Genomic DNA, 17,409 nt, shown 5'->3' with positions numbered 1-17,409 from the left:
CATGATATAATGCAGCCATGAAAAAGTTAGATGACCTGAAGTCATATTTTAATAATTAAAAATTGGCAGAGTGGGCGCAGTGAACGTGTTCTTCTTAACCATTTAAATGTTATTTCAAGTAATCTAACTGTATTTTAATATAACCACATTGGCTGGCACATTGTCAGGGAGTGTGTATCGGATGAGTGGCAGTTGACGAATCTAAAACAACTGCGAAAATTTAAACCCTTAATGCTTAAGCCTAGTACTTAATTATTGCCTATCTGCATTATAATTGGACGAAAATGTAGGATGTATTTTTAATATTCGTAAATTGTATGTTCTATAAGCATCTTCGATACATGAAATCCTAATTCAAAGATATTTATCCGTGTACGGTACGGCTGTTTTCGTCCTCAGTGACTCATAACATAGGTCAGCCACACGCATGGCCTGTACTCATCCTTTTCTGAAACAGGGGAAGGAACTATGTGATAAAAGTTACACACCACTTTTATAGTATACACCCTGCTTATATATATTTGTGAATCAAACTGTACAAAAGATTGCTTGTGCATTATGTTATCATGTGACACGAAATTCTTCTTTTCTTGAAAAATGAAATAAAGTATTAATTACTGGTTACATAACACTTGCTTAGGTTACACTCTACTATATTATATGACGTCGAGTTACACAATGTAAGCTCTGTTTTTTGTTCGTATTTCACCTTCTTTCCTTAAGGGGATCGAACAAAATACTTTTTCAATTATTAAAAGCTATATTAAAACGTTACAAACTTGTAGTTTTTACTGTATAATTTTCAAATGTAGTTTCCAGTATACAACACAAGCGGATTAAGGAGAGGCTATAATGGACCTAATGAAGTTTTATGTCTAAACCAAAATATATGAATGCATAAGATTGCTTCATTTTAAACTAAAATTGCCAAACTCTCTTTGGAGATGATCCCCCGCCACAACAAACAACAAAAAAACAACATCAAGCCTCATTTTCGCTTCCCCTCTTAAGTTAAATATTGGATGCGATCATGTCCAGTATAATTCAAAATGTATGTACAAAATATTTTTGAAACAAATACTTTGAAGACAATGATCAATTACTGATGAAATTTAGTCGTCGATGGACTATCGTTAGCTTCTAGTACGTCAATGAAGTGTACCAGCTCGTTGGCGTACGCCTCCGGGTACCTGCGCATGAAGTTGGCCTCAGGGGCCGATATAAACATCCCTTGGTTTGAACTGCTAACCACGTGGTTAGCTCCCTTGTTTTCTACGGAGAGCTGCACAAAGTACTTAAAGAATAGATGGGGGAAATATTGTATAGGGGCTAAAAGGATCCCCGCAACAACCAATACGGTTCACATGTATATGTGACTACTGTTTTGCGATATGAAATATGCAAATTTCCATGATCGAACAACCAATGAAGATCAACATTATTTGACATCGTCACATTCCGTAATAGTGATATGCCCAAATGTAAACATATATAGTTAGATACAAATTAATCTCTTCCGAATTTAATTTTACAATATAGTCAGATTTTAAATACGATAAAACTAAAAGGTATGATAACACAACACCATATTCCGAATGTTTCACGACATATAATAAATGTGTGTTAGTGTTGTTAACTGATCTCTTTTAAGCGATAGCAAACAAAACAACTGTGGGTGTTACTTATGTTAAGCTGTCGTTGCGTCTCAATGGTAACATTATTGTTATACTGTTATATGCTGTCGGTCGACTACTTATGATCCCATGTCAAGGTCATGGATGGTCGAGTCTTGGAAAATACCGCCTGAAAAATTGAATCGTGTAGACGTTCGTGCATACGTATATAAGGAATTGCGCATGTCTTGCGGCAAACTCTCGAAATGCTCTCGATCTGCAATCGTTATGCTTACTTGTACATCGTTTACAACGTACACGGTATTGGTCCTTAAAACAATGTTTTCTAGATGAACATCTAGGGCAACACATGAATGGACTGTTTTTGTCAACTCTCACCTAGAATGTGGAGTCCGATGTGTTTTTTCCCGAGGAAACTCCTGTTATAATATACTAATGTTGTTGACAAAAACAGCTATACATATTAGTTCGATGACATGAAGTAAGATCTTAATGATGCTACGCTCACTCCGCCAAATCTTAAGCAATAATATTTTAATTTAGGTCATCTAATAGTTTTAGAATGCAATCTCACGCAAACTGTGTTTTAGATAAGTGGCAGGCAGTAGGTGTACCTTTAAACACCTGCAAATGATGAAATTATGAACGATTAATCCATGTAATTAATGATTGCTTATCTGCCATTTCATTTGCTGAAAATGTAGGCTGTTTTTTGCTATGATAATCCAATGCTTAGATAAGTAGTCTTAGCGAGTCAGTCGGCAGATCCAGCCTACACTCTAAGTGTTTAGTGCAAATGCTTTTATATTATCCATTAAGCATTCATGAGTTCTAAATAAATCATTTTATATAATATTAATGTTTAAAATGAAACTTTGCTTTTGTTGTCGCTTCTTAATTGAAAGTTTTGGATTCTGTTATCTGCTTAATGGAGATTGTAGGATTGTAGTAGCTATTGAAAAAGATTAAATTTAAATATGGCAAGTCATCTCAATGGAGTTGCCATGAGTCTGAAGATTAAACGGGTATTCATGACAACATTATATCGTATGCTTTAGCGTTTGTGACACTTATAATATACAAACATATATTCCAAACTTTGAAATGCCTGTATACTATTATTCAGCAATGGCTTTTGACCAATGCATTAGCCATTAGAAATGTTATTTGATGCAGATACGAAATAGAACAGCGAATTACATATACAACATGAAAATAGTGTACACAATAATTGTAAACACGGCCCCGAGGTCCGAGTAATAGCGGGGACCTTTACTCTCGTTCCAGCAAATCCCAGGTAAAATCTTCGCCCTGCGGAAACAAACCGCTTGTAAGATCCCCGCATAATGTCACAGCAACTCGGAGACACCCTAGTAAAAGGCCATTGCCCGCTATTTTCGGCGAGAAAAGAAAACCACCACATTCACTCGGCACTTTGGAGCATCCTGGAATGCAAAAACACGGCCTATTTCCCCTGCTATCATCGGTATACTCCAGGATCTGGGGGCGTGGCTACACATGACTGCTGCATAGCTCACCTGACGTTTTGACGTATTCTATTGGTGGGTGGCTAAAATCCCGACTGATAGATTTCACAATGCGCGACGGTTCTGTACTTCCTGTGCATATTTGTTGATGTATCGAGAAATGACTGGGGTCTAAATAAACAAGGTATGTTTATGTGTTATGTGAGTACCAGAAAACAAGACGAAGCGGAGTCTTAACTTATCCTCCCTTCCTTCCCTACAACTCGCATGTTCGTTTGTGTTTTTAGTATCAGAGAACTAGATGAAGCGCAGGCTCAATTCCTCTTTCTTAACCTTTTGCATCAACTTTTTATTTAAATACAATGGCACAAGGCATTGTTCTGATTCGATTCCTCAATTCCTCTTTCTCTAAAATTGACATGTACATTTGTTAGTTGAGTGTTAGATCAGCTGGTGCGTCGCAGACCCATTTATGCAACTCGCATGCTGATTTTTTAAGGTACCATGACAAAAAACGCTGGGTAACTCCTATTCTCTTACTATTAGCATAATTCGGCGTAACCTCAATATCCCAAACCTATATCATAGTGACGTAAATTTAACCAAACTTCAGTTATTGTACGTAGTTCGTCATGAATGATATAAGATATGCTATTTCAAATCTAATGAAAGATGATCCTTCAAAAGTTCACAACTGCATACTCAATCCAAAATGTTATTTATGCCATTTATGTCTCACCTTATTCTGGTAAAGTTACGTTTCTATTTGTTTTACATATAAGTTTTTCTTTTACATCGGAATGGGGCTATAATATTATAGCCCTATCGCCTTATAGTGTCTCTTGTAATCCACCAAATAAAACTAACATGCTATAAATTTTTCATCTGTTGAGTTTTAAAACATAATATTTAACCATGACGAAAGCGGCGTTAAGCAACTACATACTTGCAGAAGCTTTGTAAAATAATCAATTTCAGAATTATAAAGAATGGCTGAGAGTTTTGAGACAAGACACGAAAACTGGCTAAGAGCGTTCTGGGGACTCCTGTACGTGAGAGAAGGACTTCAATGTTACGTAGATACAAAAGGCAAACAACAGTACCAAACGTTCATGAACAATGTAAATACAAAGTGTAATAATCAGACATGTAACCAATGTCAGGTTAACAGTAAATGACAAAATGGCAGGACTAAAGTGATTGGAAAATCCCAATTCAGGCCTGGCCATTTCTGTGATGAAATGAACAAAGAGATACAAAACTATCATGTTCGAAACAATCCATTGTTGACAAATACTGACTCTACGAAATAGCAGGATCCACACGTTGGGAGGTGGCCAATTGTTATCTTAGTTCACCCGCCTACTTGTCAATAGAAGGTCGAGTGAGATGGATTCTTCAGGACTTTTAAGCATCTGCATAAACAATTCGTTTATCAAACAAAACATTACACATATTCAGCGATTTGAAGAAGCTAAGCATACTTAATATAATCCTAACACATTTTGTACGTGTATATATACCAACATGTATTCCATTCTATCATTTCTGATATCCATGTGTACATATCATTTTTATAAAAAAGACGCTCATAACGATAAAGTTTATAAAACATGAACAATATATTAACTTATATATTATACAATTATATTTATATACATATTAGGTGCGAGACATAAGGAACAAGACCCTGCATGACGCCCACTATGAGCTTGACGTACAAACAGCAGACGACTGCCTTGACAATATGGTTACCATTCTACAGGACCAACAAGAACTCGTTCATGATACATTTGCTCAGCAAGGCGCTGATATCATAAGAAATGTAAGAAGTTGTACTTATTTTTTTTCATTTATTGTTTGCATTACTTTCATGTACTGGCGTCACCTCGAAATAATTTTGAATAAAATCTTTAATTTTAGACCATTTTAATTGTTTTTTAAGATATCTAAAATAAGAGCACGTTGACATTTTTAGTTCTGTTTCTGCATAGCTTAATAGTTGCAATATTTCAGATCAAAACCAAGATTGAAATGACACCGGCCATTATGACAAAAACCTTACAGAAATGGCTTCAGACAAACTTTGACGTCGACAAATATATCAAAGAGATCGAGGGCCTGTTGTTTGATAGACTGCAAAAGGAATTGAAAGGATTTAGAGTCGATGGTAATCTCCGCTCTACTATACTTATCACTTACGTCAATATTTCAAGAATGGTTAAAATACGTGTCCAAAAAAGCTGCCTTGATCGTAAGCTATTAAGCATTAACAATTTGTTCCATGAGGAAAGTATTGAGTGTGTTACGTCGTGGATATTGTTTTTTTTTGTTTTTGAAAATTATCCATTATCGTCACCGTTTATACGAGGTTAAAGACTCGGCCTTCAGTATTTGATAAAATGGTTATGCTGTGTGTTAACCGAAGTTATTGGGGTATAGCGAATTGCAAAACATATCGAGTTATGGAAATAAAGTTTTAACTGTGTTGATTATATCATTGTTATTTTTATGTTTCGTTTTTTTCGTTTGCATGTATTGGCAATTTCGACACCGAAACAGCCAATTAGTAATCTTTTTATTTTCATTTTCAATTGAATCTAAATTGCATCTCTGACGAAACATGCAATGCTTTCATAGGGCATACACTCAGGTCTTATTTATATATGGAGGAATCACGAAACTTTTGATCAGCGGCATTGACTGCTGCAACATAGTTTATGAGTGTTATACATTGTAATAGTAGGTACAAATTAACGTATTAAATGGCCTCTTATGCCTTGCCTTATTTCATCATTATTGCATGATAGAGGTCAGAATTGAGGTCAAACAAAGTATCGATGACAGAGGTAACTACGAAAGGAAACACATCATGGAGGGTAAGTTCGTATCCATCCATAGTCTCCATCTTAGCTACAATCAAATAAATCCGAATACATAATTAGTAAAACCTTAAATTGTTCTTTTATTGACCTGTAAATTAAATGTGTTTTTAAAGCCGTATTCGAAAAAAGGAGCTTACGTTGTGCAGCCTGTCGGGATAATTTTGCTGGAAAGAAAGGCACCAATGCGTCTATGGTGAAAATTTAAAGACAGACAAAGAAAAACTAATACAATACAAATATGTTCTTATAAAGTCCATTTCAACATCAATAATTTTATTTCTGTAAGTAAAATCGTTGATTGGGTTTCATAACTCTTAGCAGTAATTTAACTAGAGTGTGAAAATAACAAGAATATGTCATTATCTAGAACACCATAACCAATAACACTTGAATGATTTGCAAAGAGTTATAATGTCTTAATTAAGTTAAGGTGTCAAAAATCATTTGCAAGGATAAAGCCGACCCACACCCTGACGTCATCAATTTGTGTCCTTTTTGGCCTTACATTTACTCGATGGTATTCTAAATAAAAGAATATACGCTCATTTATGAGAAGATTTGATAAGGTAATAGTTGAAATACCGGTTTGTCTTCTGATAGATTATACAAAACAGACAAGCGTTATTGTTCGCTGCGGCAGAGCTCTTGATAACAGAAAACATAAGTTCACTAAATTTTGGGTTTCATTGTAGTCGGAAAATTGTGATCAGATAGTAAATATAACCAATCTAACGTTAAATCTTAACACGCGTGTACTCCTCTCAGATCTACGACAACGGCTTGCCAAGCACTACCAGAAAGAACTCAACAGCGCGCCCATATCTCCCCTGCTGTCCGACAAGAACGAGAAACTGGACAAGTTTTACGTCCCTCCAAAGATCGTAGAGAAAGACCCGAGTAAAGTAGGTGCGGTTAAAAAAGAAAAAGGAACACCCGTGACGGCTTACAGGCAATTGTTCTATTAAAGGGGTGATTTTCGGGAAAACGTGTTCTTAGTTGGCGAGGCCGGGATAGGAAAGTCCACCGGTGCCGCAATGTGTGCATTGAAATGGGCCAATCAGTTCTCATTATCGAATATGTTTAACGAACCTAACAAAGATCATTTACCTGAAAACTCGTTTACGTCCTTTGAGTTTAAAAAGTTATTTCTATTTCACATCTGTCTTAAACATATTTTCAATCCTGATATAAAGCAGGATGACCAATTCCAAGATGAAACTTTCGGTAAAAACATTGTCTTTTTATTTCACCTCACTCTTAGAGATAGCTGCGACCTCTGTGACCTCACATACATGATACGAGATCAGCTTATCAACATAATTTACCCACAAGATCAGAGGAACGCTGCATACCTGACTATGCAAAGTATCCTGTCCAAAAACAAGTGCATGATCATAGCCGATGGGCAGGATGAATGGACTCATCCAAATGATAAAAAAATGCAGCTGTCCAAACGAAGAACAAGTGATCCCTTACTTGGAGACTACCAAAGATGCAACAGTGTTGATTACTTCACGACCCTGGAGAATGTCACAACAACGCGTTAAAGACACGGAAATAGACACGTATATGGAAAGGGAACTTCAGATACTGAATTACTGACTAAGAAAGTATTGGACATTCTTAATGAAACAGTTACAGTAAAGAAAACATTGCTAGATTTCGTCAAGTTTGTTGATAGAATGACACTCACACGTCTTTTATCGGTACCTGTTATATCAATGTTGCTGGTTTGTTTGTGGTTTGAGGAAATACATCGAGAGTCTTCTTCTCTATGTGACATATACGCATACACTATTGAAATGGTGTTTCGGCGAAAAGCTCTCCCTGTGCCAATATTTTCGCAGAAAAATGTTCAATTCTTACGATGTTTCAAGGATACAGAATATGTACACAAGTACTACAGCATTGTAACGGAGATGGCAGAACTTGCTTTTACGACATTATTTTCGAGCGACTAAACATCATCCTTGGTGTTTAAGAAAGTTGACAATTTAAAGCACGATAATCTCGTGTCTGTGCTGAAGTCGGGAATCTTGCAAGAATCAAAAGCAGCGTCTTGGATTAGAAAGTCATCGAGCAACTCGTTCATCCACAAAACGGTTCAGGAAATTTGCGCTGTAATATACATATCCTACCACCCAAAAGAGTTAACAAGAGTAGTTCCACATTTTTATGAGAAGGAGGATGATATGTCGGATATTTCACAGATTTTCATTTTCATGTGCGGTCTGAACTTTAAGTTAGCAAATGAGATGTCTGCCATGATATCGGATAACATATCCAAAAGTAAAAGTTTCACATGGCTTATTACATCCAGAAAACCATTGTATCGGGTTGTAAGGAGGCTTAAGCTAGTAAAGTATTATGTATTCAGTTGTCGCTCACCAGCTTTGATTTAGGTTCTACAGAAATCGAAATAGTCAGTGACTTGCTATCAATGAACAAGTCCAAGATACGTTGTATCAAGGTCTCGTCCGATATAAGCCAGGCGAAAATCCAGGAGGTGATCAATGGCTCCAAGGACACTCTGACCTATGTTTGGATAGATGACGTGGCTGGACAATATAACCTTTCCGCGTGCAACAATCTCCAAACCTTATCGATAGATGGATCTAAAACAACGGATATTGCGGTCCATACAAATAATTTAGAGTCATTGCATTTATATGATGTTTCGAAAACTGTTGAATGCAGTATTTTGCAGTCATTAACATATCGATCAGTGAATTTGAAATACATGACTTTAGAAACCATTACCAACGTTGGTCTATTCTGTCAGACTCTTCCTCTGCTGACTAATTTAAACACATTGTCACTAGGAACAAGCAGGCTCATCATACATTTGTCAGAAGATTTCCATTGGAGTGTATTTAGAAAACATGACATAAAGAACATTGAAGGCTTGAGCGAGTCCAGTATAGACCTCGGTGATCACGTTCTTCACCTACCAGCCTCCATCTGCAATGTTCAACTACGAGAAGTGACAATGACTGGGCGTTCCTTGTGGGGATTGCTGGAGAGGCAGAAAAACAGCCCTCAGTCTGTGTATTGTTTACTATTTGAGTGTAATGTGGAACCAAAGACAGAGTATGAAAGTTAAACGGTATTTGCAAACCAGCGAATATTTTAATTCTACAATCAAGGATGATTGTTTAAGCTTTAATAGTAAGAAGAAAGAAGTAGCAGGGATATGAGTTAGCAATTTTTAGTGTGATTGTATTTGATATGGTTCTGTGTGTTTTATAAACTATAATAAATAATAATTTGTCTGCAGTTTAACACCTATGCTACCAAATTGTTTTTCTGACATGAACAACTGACCATATAAACCATTACTTAATACCTTTTACAGAAACGTTATGAAGCTTATTATGTGAATGCGGAATATATACAGATATACGCATCATCTGTTAAAACGTGTATCTATGGCTTGTTCGTTCTGTGACTATGCATTGGAAATCTTAATATAAAGTTGTACAAATGTTGACGATTTGCATAGGATATATTTTATTTTATGGATTTTTCCAATTCATTGATAAAGGAGTGTGCTTTAACATTAGTTTTGTTTAACTTATAATGCCTAGTACGTTAATTTTTTTTTACTGAAATGTTTCAACTAATTAAGTTTAACGAAAATTAACATTTTGTTCTTAACCGGCTTTCAATGTAACTCGCTGTGAGTTACCAGTCCGATGATTGGTCATTGCAACAGACTGCATGCATATTCATGGATGCCCTTTCTGTTTTAGCACCATTGTTTTAATATCTTAATGTAAATCGTTGTATATTAAATAAGTTTGAAATCATGAAAGCGTGCATAAGTCAATGTCCCAGCACTTACTGGTGTATTGCATTGAAACTTCTTACACTGGTTTCAAACTAACCCACCGTTTGAAGTGATTTAATTAGATAACACTATTATGTATATATCATGACAATTATAACCCCTCATGTCTAAACTCCGAAATTATTGTTAACGTTTTGCATGTACACATCCGTCAATCAATGTATTAGCAATTACTTGACATATTGCATTTAAACGTTATACAATTACTGCCAATCATTCCAAGTCCTTAATTTATCAAATCAGATAACTATTTTGCATATTATGTAAATTATGGACCTTTTTTCTTCTGAGGATTTCAAGCTTTGGTTATGTTCATTGCATTATAAACACCTACCTACCATAAAAGGCATAACAATGTATGTTATTGAGAAATGTTCCTACATTTTATGTGGTCTACGGATGGGAAATGGAATTTACTTGGATTGCATTTGATGAACCTAATCAGAAAATATAAATAATGTATTTATTTGTTATTTTACTGAATAAACAATAATCTTAAGACAATTGACCAGTTTGAATCAAACATTTAATTGACCAATAACGTCATTCTATTTCATACATTTATAAAAGCGCAAGGTTACATTGCCCGATGGAGCAACCTCACACGACCTGAACAACCTTGCCAAATGATCCGACAAACTACAACAGTTGCTTTGGTGACTGTTAAATTACAACGACATGGTTCTGTTCATTATTCCATACAATAGAAAGCAATCGACAACATATTGAACAAAGTGTCTACGGATGAAACTTTGGCATATAGTGGTGGTGTTAGTAGTTTATATTCCGGGTCCCGGCTTGAGCACATTAAAGGGTCCAAGAGTGACAGTTCAACCACCGCACACCTATCCTGGGCGGTGAACCAGTACTAGGTGCCTTCACTTCTGCAAGGAACTGACAACTTCTGTACATGCCAGGGGCAGTGGTACAGTGCGAATGGTCGTAGAAAGGATTTCATAACCAATCACAACAGAAGTGACCTGGTCCGCCCGGGAAACCAACCCGGGTTGTCCGATTAACAGTCCAACGCTCTACCGACTGAGCTAACCGGGCGGACTAGCATATAGTAAGATCACATTGGCATAATGTACTCAACATTAAAAAAATGTATGGTTTTAAGGAATTAACACTTTCGTCATAACGATTAATCCATTCGATAAAGCGAACAAGTGTCTACAGACAGGATTAAATATTCGACACTTTGGGTAACCTATTTTGAAGAGTTATGTTAGCAATCGTACGAACGAGCTATTGAGTCGTTTACACACATGTCACCTCTATGCCTTAAGCACTTCAGTTGTAAATTAAAAGGACAGCACTGCGGAGCTAATGTTCTCGCAAAAAATATAATATTCCAAGCTGTTCATAAATAGAAAGTCATACGTTTAATACATAGTCTTCTTCATTGATGTATATATGCGTGAAATAAACTTGTGTTCTGTTCTGTAATTAAAAATGCGTCTCAAGCAATCAATACAACATCGTGGTATTGTGTCCCCGGCGACAGTTGCAGTTGCATATGTATGCTTTCTAATTGTATGTTTTCATGCGCCCGTAAAAAACACGTTTTGTACAATTGTTGCAAATGTATTCACAAGATTGATCGACACCAGTTTAAATTAATTTCATCTCAATATAAATTTAATAGCAAACGTTTTTAAACTGTTGTATATACTTTGAGAACGAAATTATCCCACTGAATTTATTCTATTTTTCATAAATCATGGCTCCATATCCAGACAAGTATCCTCTTTGAGTTGTAAGCGTCATTTTCTGAATGTGTAGCATGTCTTATGTTATTACAATAATTAAAACGTTCAGATATATTGAGAGCGCAAATTATTTGGAAAAAAATATTATATAAAGCAAGCAACGCGTCTTATGTGGACTGAACTGTATGCACATGTTGACTTATTTTTAATAAGTATAAACGATTATTTTTTCATCATAATTAATTGTGTATTGGTTTACAAAAATGTTGTATTTACTTCATTTGTATTGCATATATAACTGTAAACAGTTGTTTTTGTCAATATTTTATACATTTTTTAAAATATAAGTTGTTTCTGCACACTTATAATAAAAAGTTAAATTTTGAGGTTTTAACGATTCCATTCTGTGGTATCATATCAAGTCATGACTGGTAATTCAATTTACATTCTGGCTGGAAGTATAGAAGTGAGATTTTTACATAACAATGCCCAGTGCAAATTGTTCATCAAAATGGTGCGTGGCAGATTTCTTTTGGAAATCCATATTGTTTTAAGATGAATAACAAACCACCAATTGACATTAAGAATCGTCGACAACAAATAAAATATCGCATGAGTGTTGCATAAAGCGATACAAATGGGCTCAATTTGTTCACAAAACAGTCTTTATCTGGATAATTATGTTTGTTTTACCTTACACAATTTATATTATATTCTGTTTTATTACTTCAGAAGTCTCTCAATTTAAGCAAACTTCTTCATTGTATTAAAAAACAGGATTAATGAACATCAACTTTAAAGATTTTCGCGTCATAAGATTCTACAGACACAAATGTTTTTGTGGACGCCTATGAAACGCAGCAAAAGAAACAAATCCATTCTCATTGATGTAAGTACTCATCGGTGTAAACGCTTTTATTAAAAACCCGTCTCAACTTCATATTACATACAACGACTAGAAAACAGCAATTGACATTAGTGCAAAGTATCACATATCATCCACTATAAGCAGTGGGGCAGGTTTTGTTATCCGAATCATTCAAGATTAACGCTTAATAAAGATGAAAAAAGGAAATTACGACGCTAATAAAGTATCATTCGGACACGAATCGCAAAGAGAGTGACTTTCGAAATAAGGACAACAATACTTACAATGCATTAACATGTTATTGTTATTCTAAAACATGTGACTAAGGAAATTGAATGTCTGATAAAATTACTCAGAATGCTGCTGCGAACGATTTATCAAATTATTAGATCTGCAAAATAGATCGACAGAAAAAAATGCAGAAAATGTTGAGATATCACCGAACATCAGTGCCTACAATGAAAAACATCAATACAACTGGAACATATTTGAAAAATATTCTCGACAAAGCTTAATTCTGTTACAAATTTGACACCGCACTGTCAGAAGAAAAGTTTGCATGTACATTAAATGAGCTTTCTGCCAAAAATAAAAAGCAAGAGCTGGCGTGGGAAACTCAAGGTAAAATCTACGCCACACAGGTTTGTCAAGGTGAGCTTTAAAATTGAGTTTTAACACTTCATCACAACCGCAAGGTCATTACCTAAAGCGATAGAGAATTTTGTCAATGATAGACGATATTTGGGTCATATATTGGCACAACTCTGGTTTCCTTTATTGTGCATTGACGTTTTTTCCATCAACACGGAGAACTTTTCAGACTCCATGAACTTCAGTTATGCGGATAATGCTGTATTTAAACATGTGGATGGTCGTACAGAGTACAGTCTAAATTATGACATATGGATATTTTAGCGCTCAAGAAGACATAGTTGAATGAGCCGAACGAGTGAAAGACAGAACATAAGTTTAATGTTTGTGATCAATAGTTTAAAAACAACCAAACACGGCATCGACTCTTAGTTATCACATACTTATCGAGATAATGTTATATGTGCCATTAACATCAATTCAGAAGGAATTATTTTCAGTTCGACACTTCAAATAAGTTCATGGAGCGAATACCCGATGTAATCACTGCCCAACTACGTAAGTAGATTTGTTAAGCTGTGTGGTTGTCTCACACAAACTTAACCAATATGATGCCAAAAACCGTTTTAACAATGATCAATCATCAACAACAACACCACAATTATCATTTGGAAGAAATGTATATATTATGATAGAGTTGTGAATGATACAGCAGACATAATCACATTTACTGAATACTTGCCCGATATTATTTGTACTCAAGAGTATCTCCACAACCCAATAAGTGATACTTGCGTGTGCAAAAAATAAAGCACTTCAGACGGAGATAATACCTCATCACCACCTCAAACTAGAAGCATAATATACTCGTTGTTGAATTAAGATACCTACAATGGAAATGATTTTAATGAAACGTTACAGCGAATAATGACAAAGTTTTGAAGAGTTTATGCTAAATGGTTTTTAAAACATGAGATACATTTTAATATATACCACCGCAAGCCACCAATAACATCCGACTACCTAATTTTAATTAAAAAAACGAAATTCATCCGTTTTCAATATTAGAAATAATATTTAGCAAATGTATCCTATGAAGATTCTACAGATGTTTGGGAATACTTACCCCTTTAAGGAACACGAACTGAATATAACAGGTATTCCCTCAACAGTCTTAATCTCCGAAATGGACAAATTTGATCAACTGAAGCCGGATATGTCTATAAAAAGATCACCAAATAGAAAGGGTACATGTATTACCTGAATATGCTGTATTTAAAATGAAATTACGTTTTTACACAAAACCAGGTCATCCTTCCGCAATAAATGCGTCTACCCCTATCGTTCACATTGATATATGCGTCAAAACGTATTAAAAAGTCAAAGTAAGATGAATTACCTAAACTTTGGAACAGTATTCTGAAATTTGGAGATGTCGAAAACACATTGCCTGTAACTTTCATTAACTTTGCCGAATTCGCGTGCTTTAAATACAGTACGAAACGTTAAACGTTTGCCAAGAAAAACAAGATTACATGAAGAACGCCCTAAAAACATTCAACCTATGGCATTGACTGAAAAAGATCATTTACGATCACCTTTATTGTAGATTTGTACGTCAACATTCTCATTTGACAGTACAATGTATTGTAGTTGCACACAAAGTAAGCAATATTAACTGTAAACAAACGTTAGTCAATATTATCGTGCTCACTATTCGAGAGGAATCGCGTTATGTAATTGAAGAAACTATCAAAGAAAGAAATATAAAAAAATGCAAAAACATGGAAAAGTATACTTCTTTTCCGCCAGGCGCCCAGAAATTAATTAGCAGTTTGCAATCTATCAGTTTAAGCCTTGAACATTTGGTAAACATTTGTGAAATTGGATTTGTAGCATTGCTTTTAAACAAATTAAATGGATTTTTCCAACAAGTTACATGCTGAATTATTTGTGGGTTTACTTTAACATCGACTAAGTGGATAAATAGAAGGAAACACAAGTATCACCAATATTTTGTTTTTACTCAAACCTCAAGGAGTAAACTGTCTGTGAAAATGGCCATGCGCGCTACCTAGAGATGCTCGACCAGTTCCGTTCGGGCCAGTGGCAATATATATGGTGAACAAGGTTGACCTACTAGATTTAAGACGTTACCAAAATTCGGAATTCTGCGCATGGGCCCTAATTATAGAACCAGGTCCGGTTATGGCTAATACTATTTGGAATATTGCCTACACCGTACCTAGATTATGTCTTTTAATAAAGACGAAGGTTCTGGCTATTTTATAGAAGAAGTAGTGGAATACTACAAAACCCGACACAATATTTCTTCTGCTTTACTAAGAGGGAATGCATGTAAAAGATCCTGATTCATATTACCTGAGTAATTTGGAAAAGGTAACACAGTACAGAAAAAGTGACGATTGCTACCCCAAATTGAGCCAGTATTGAGGAACGAGTTGTGGGCTGTACATCGACCTTAACACACACTGTAGAAAATACTTTTTTCTCTTTTCGAACATCTGCAATTGTATAATGTAAACAAACCATACAAAACCACAGGTAAAGAAAGAAAGAATCACAGCACTTTAAGTCGTTTCGCTTAAATACCATTACATCTAAACAGAACGATTTTTGTTATCTGATACATAGTTTTTTGTAATGTAAACATTTTGTTAATCACTATTCTCCCTTTAATCATTTAATTTGTTACAATGAAACCCTTCAAATGTGTAAAAATTCTGGTGTCGTGAAGCTTGTGAACGCAAAGTGACCTCAGTAAATTGAATTGTTTTATGTAAACACCGCAATTAAAAAAAAACTAAAATCATATAGGTATCAAAGTAAATTAAGTTGTTCCGCCTAAATTTAATAACGTCTAAGAGGAACGACTTTTGTTATCTTATGCATATTTTCCGTAAACCTTTAGTAAATGATTATTCTCCCTTTAATCAATAATGGATATTATGCTATGTTTGTAATGCAAACCTTTTGTTAATCATTATTCTCCTTTAATCAGTTAATTTTGCTGCGTTACAATGAAACCCTACAAATCTGTTCAAGATAAACTGGTGTCCTGAACCGTATGAACGCAGAATTGACCTCAGTCATTTAAACTGTTTTATGTAAACAGCGCATAAAACATTTATGATTATAAAGTATCAAAGTGAATTGAGTTGTTCCGCTTAAATTTCATAACATCTAAGAGGAACGACTTTTGTTATCTTATGCAAATTTTCTGTAAACCTTCGGTAAATGATTATTCTCCCTTTAATCATCAAATTATATTATGTTAGGATGAAACCCAACAAATATGTTTGCAATGTAAACCTTTTGTTAATCATTATTCTCCCTTTAATCATTTAAATTTGCTGCGTTAAAATGAAATCATACAAATCTGTTAAAGATAAAATGGTGTCGTGAAACATATGAACGCAGAAATGACCTCAGTAATTTAAACTGTTTAATGTAAACAGCGCATTGAAACTTAGATATTATAATATTATCAAAGTAAATAAATTTGTGTCGCTTAAATTGTATTACATGTAAGAGGAACGATCTTTGTTATCTTATGCATATTTTCCGTAAACCTTCGGTAAATGATTACTCTCCCTTTAATCAATAAATGATATCATCTTTTGATTCAACTCTATAAATATGTTTAAAATAAGTTGATATAGTGTAACATGAGCACGCAAAATTGAAATATCTGAATATATTTCGTACATTTGCCATTATTTTAAGCTCGAATGCAACAATAACAATAAGTTTACTTCGGCATCAAGGTAAAGTATTCATGTATTGTTCATGTACAATAGTTCTACAAACATTTAAACTCTGTATATCTGAAAAGTTAATATTTAATGATTATATTGTCCATGTTTAATATGGATCCTGATGACGTTTGCAAGGATAATTTTTTACAACTGTACAATCGAATCCGGTTAACTCGAACTCGCCTGGCTCGAATTTCATGTTCGCTCGAACTACATGTAAAGGACTGATAAAACTGATGGAAAACAATTCCGTAAGGGTCGAATTTTCTGAGGCTCGAGGTATTTGTGTTGGTCCCTTGGAGTTCGAGCCGAAAAGGTTTGACTGTACTTTACATATTGATATATACCAATTAATCCGTTAGTTAGTAACAAATAAACTAATAGATGACAATCTATTGAAGTGTTTAATATGCAGAGTGTTAATAAAAGTGTTTGTAGCCTTTCGCTCTAACACTGAATAGTTTCATCTACAACAAAAACGGAACAGAAGTGAGCGAAATACAAACTGCCTACAACTGTGACGCTATTCATAGGTCAATAATTTGAATTTCTGCATCGTAGTTTTCGGAAATTCGGTGATGTTTTTCTCATGAATATACTTTA

General features: G+C 34.8%; 2 protein-coding genes across 3 annotated transcripts in view; one reads left to right on the top strand and one right to left on the bottom strand.

Moving 5' to 3' along the window:
* The window catches only part of LOC128221045 (uncharacterized), a 405,331-nt gene that overhangs the window by 71,393 nt on the left and 316,529 nt on the right, over window positions 1-17,409 (bottom strand). The gene's annotated exons all lie outside the window — the stretch shown is intronic.
* LOC128221043 (uncharacterized) overlaps window positions 13,493-17,409 on the top strand; it is a 48,811-nt gene continuing 44,894 nt past the window's right edge. Inside the window, exon 1 of the mRNA XM_052929453.1 lies at window positions 13,493-13,585. The gene's annotated coding sequence lies outside the window, so the exon portion shown is untranslated. The remainder of the gene's footprint in view (window positions 13,586-17,409) is intronic.

The sequence above is a fragment of the Mya arenaria genome, chromosome 16 (genome assembly GCF_026914265.1).
Source record: "Mya arenaria isolate MELC-2E11 chromosome 16, ASM2691426v1".
Lineage (NCBI taxonomy): Eukaryota > Metazoa > Mollusca > Bivalvia > Myida > Myidae > Mya > Mya arenaria.
The sequence above is the reverse complement of the archived record's forward strand: the minus strand, read 5'-3'. Positions and strand labels throughout refer to the sequence as shown.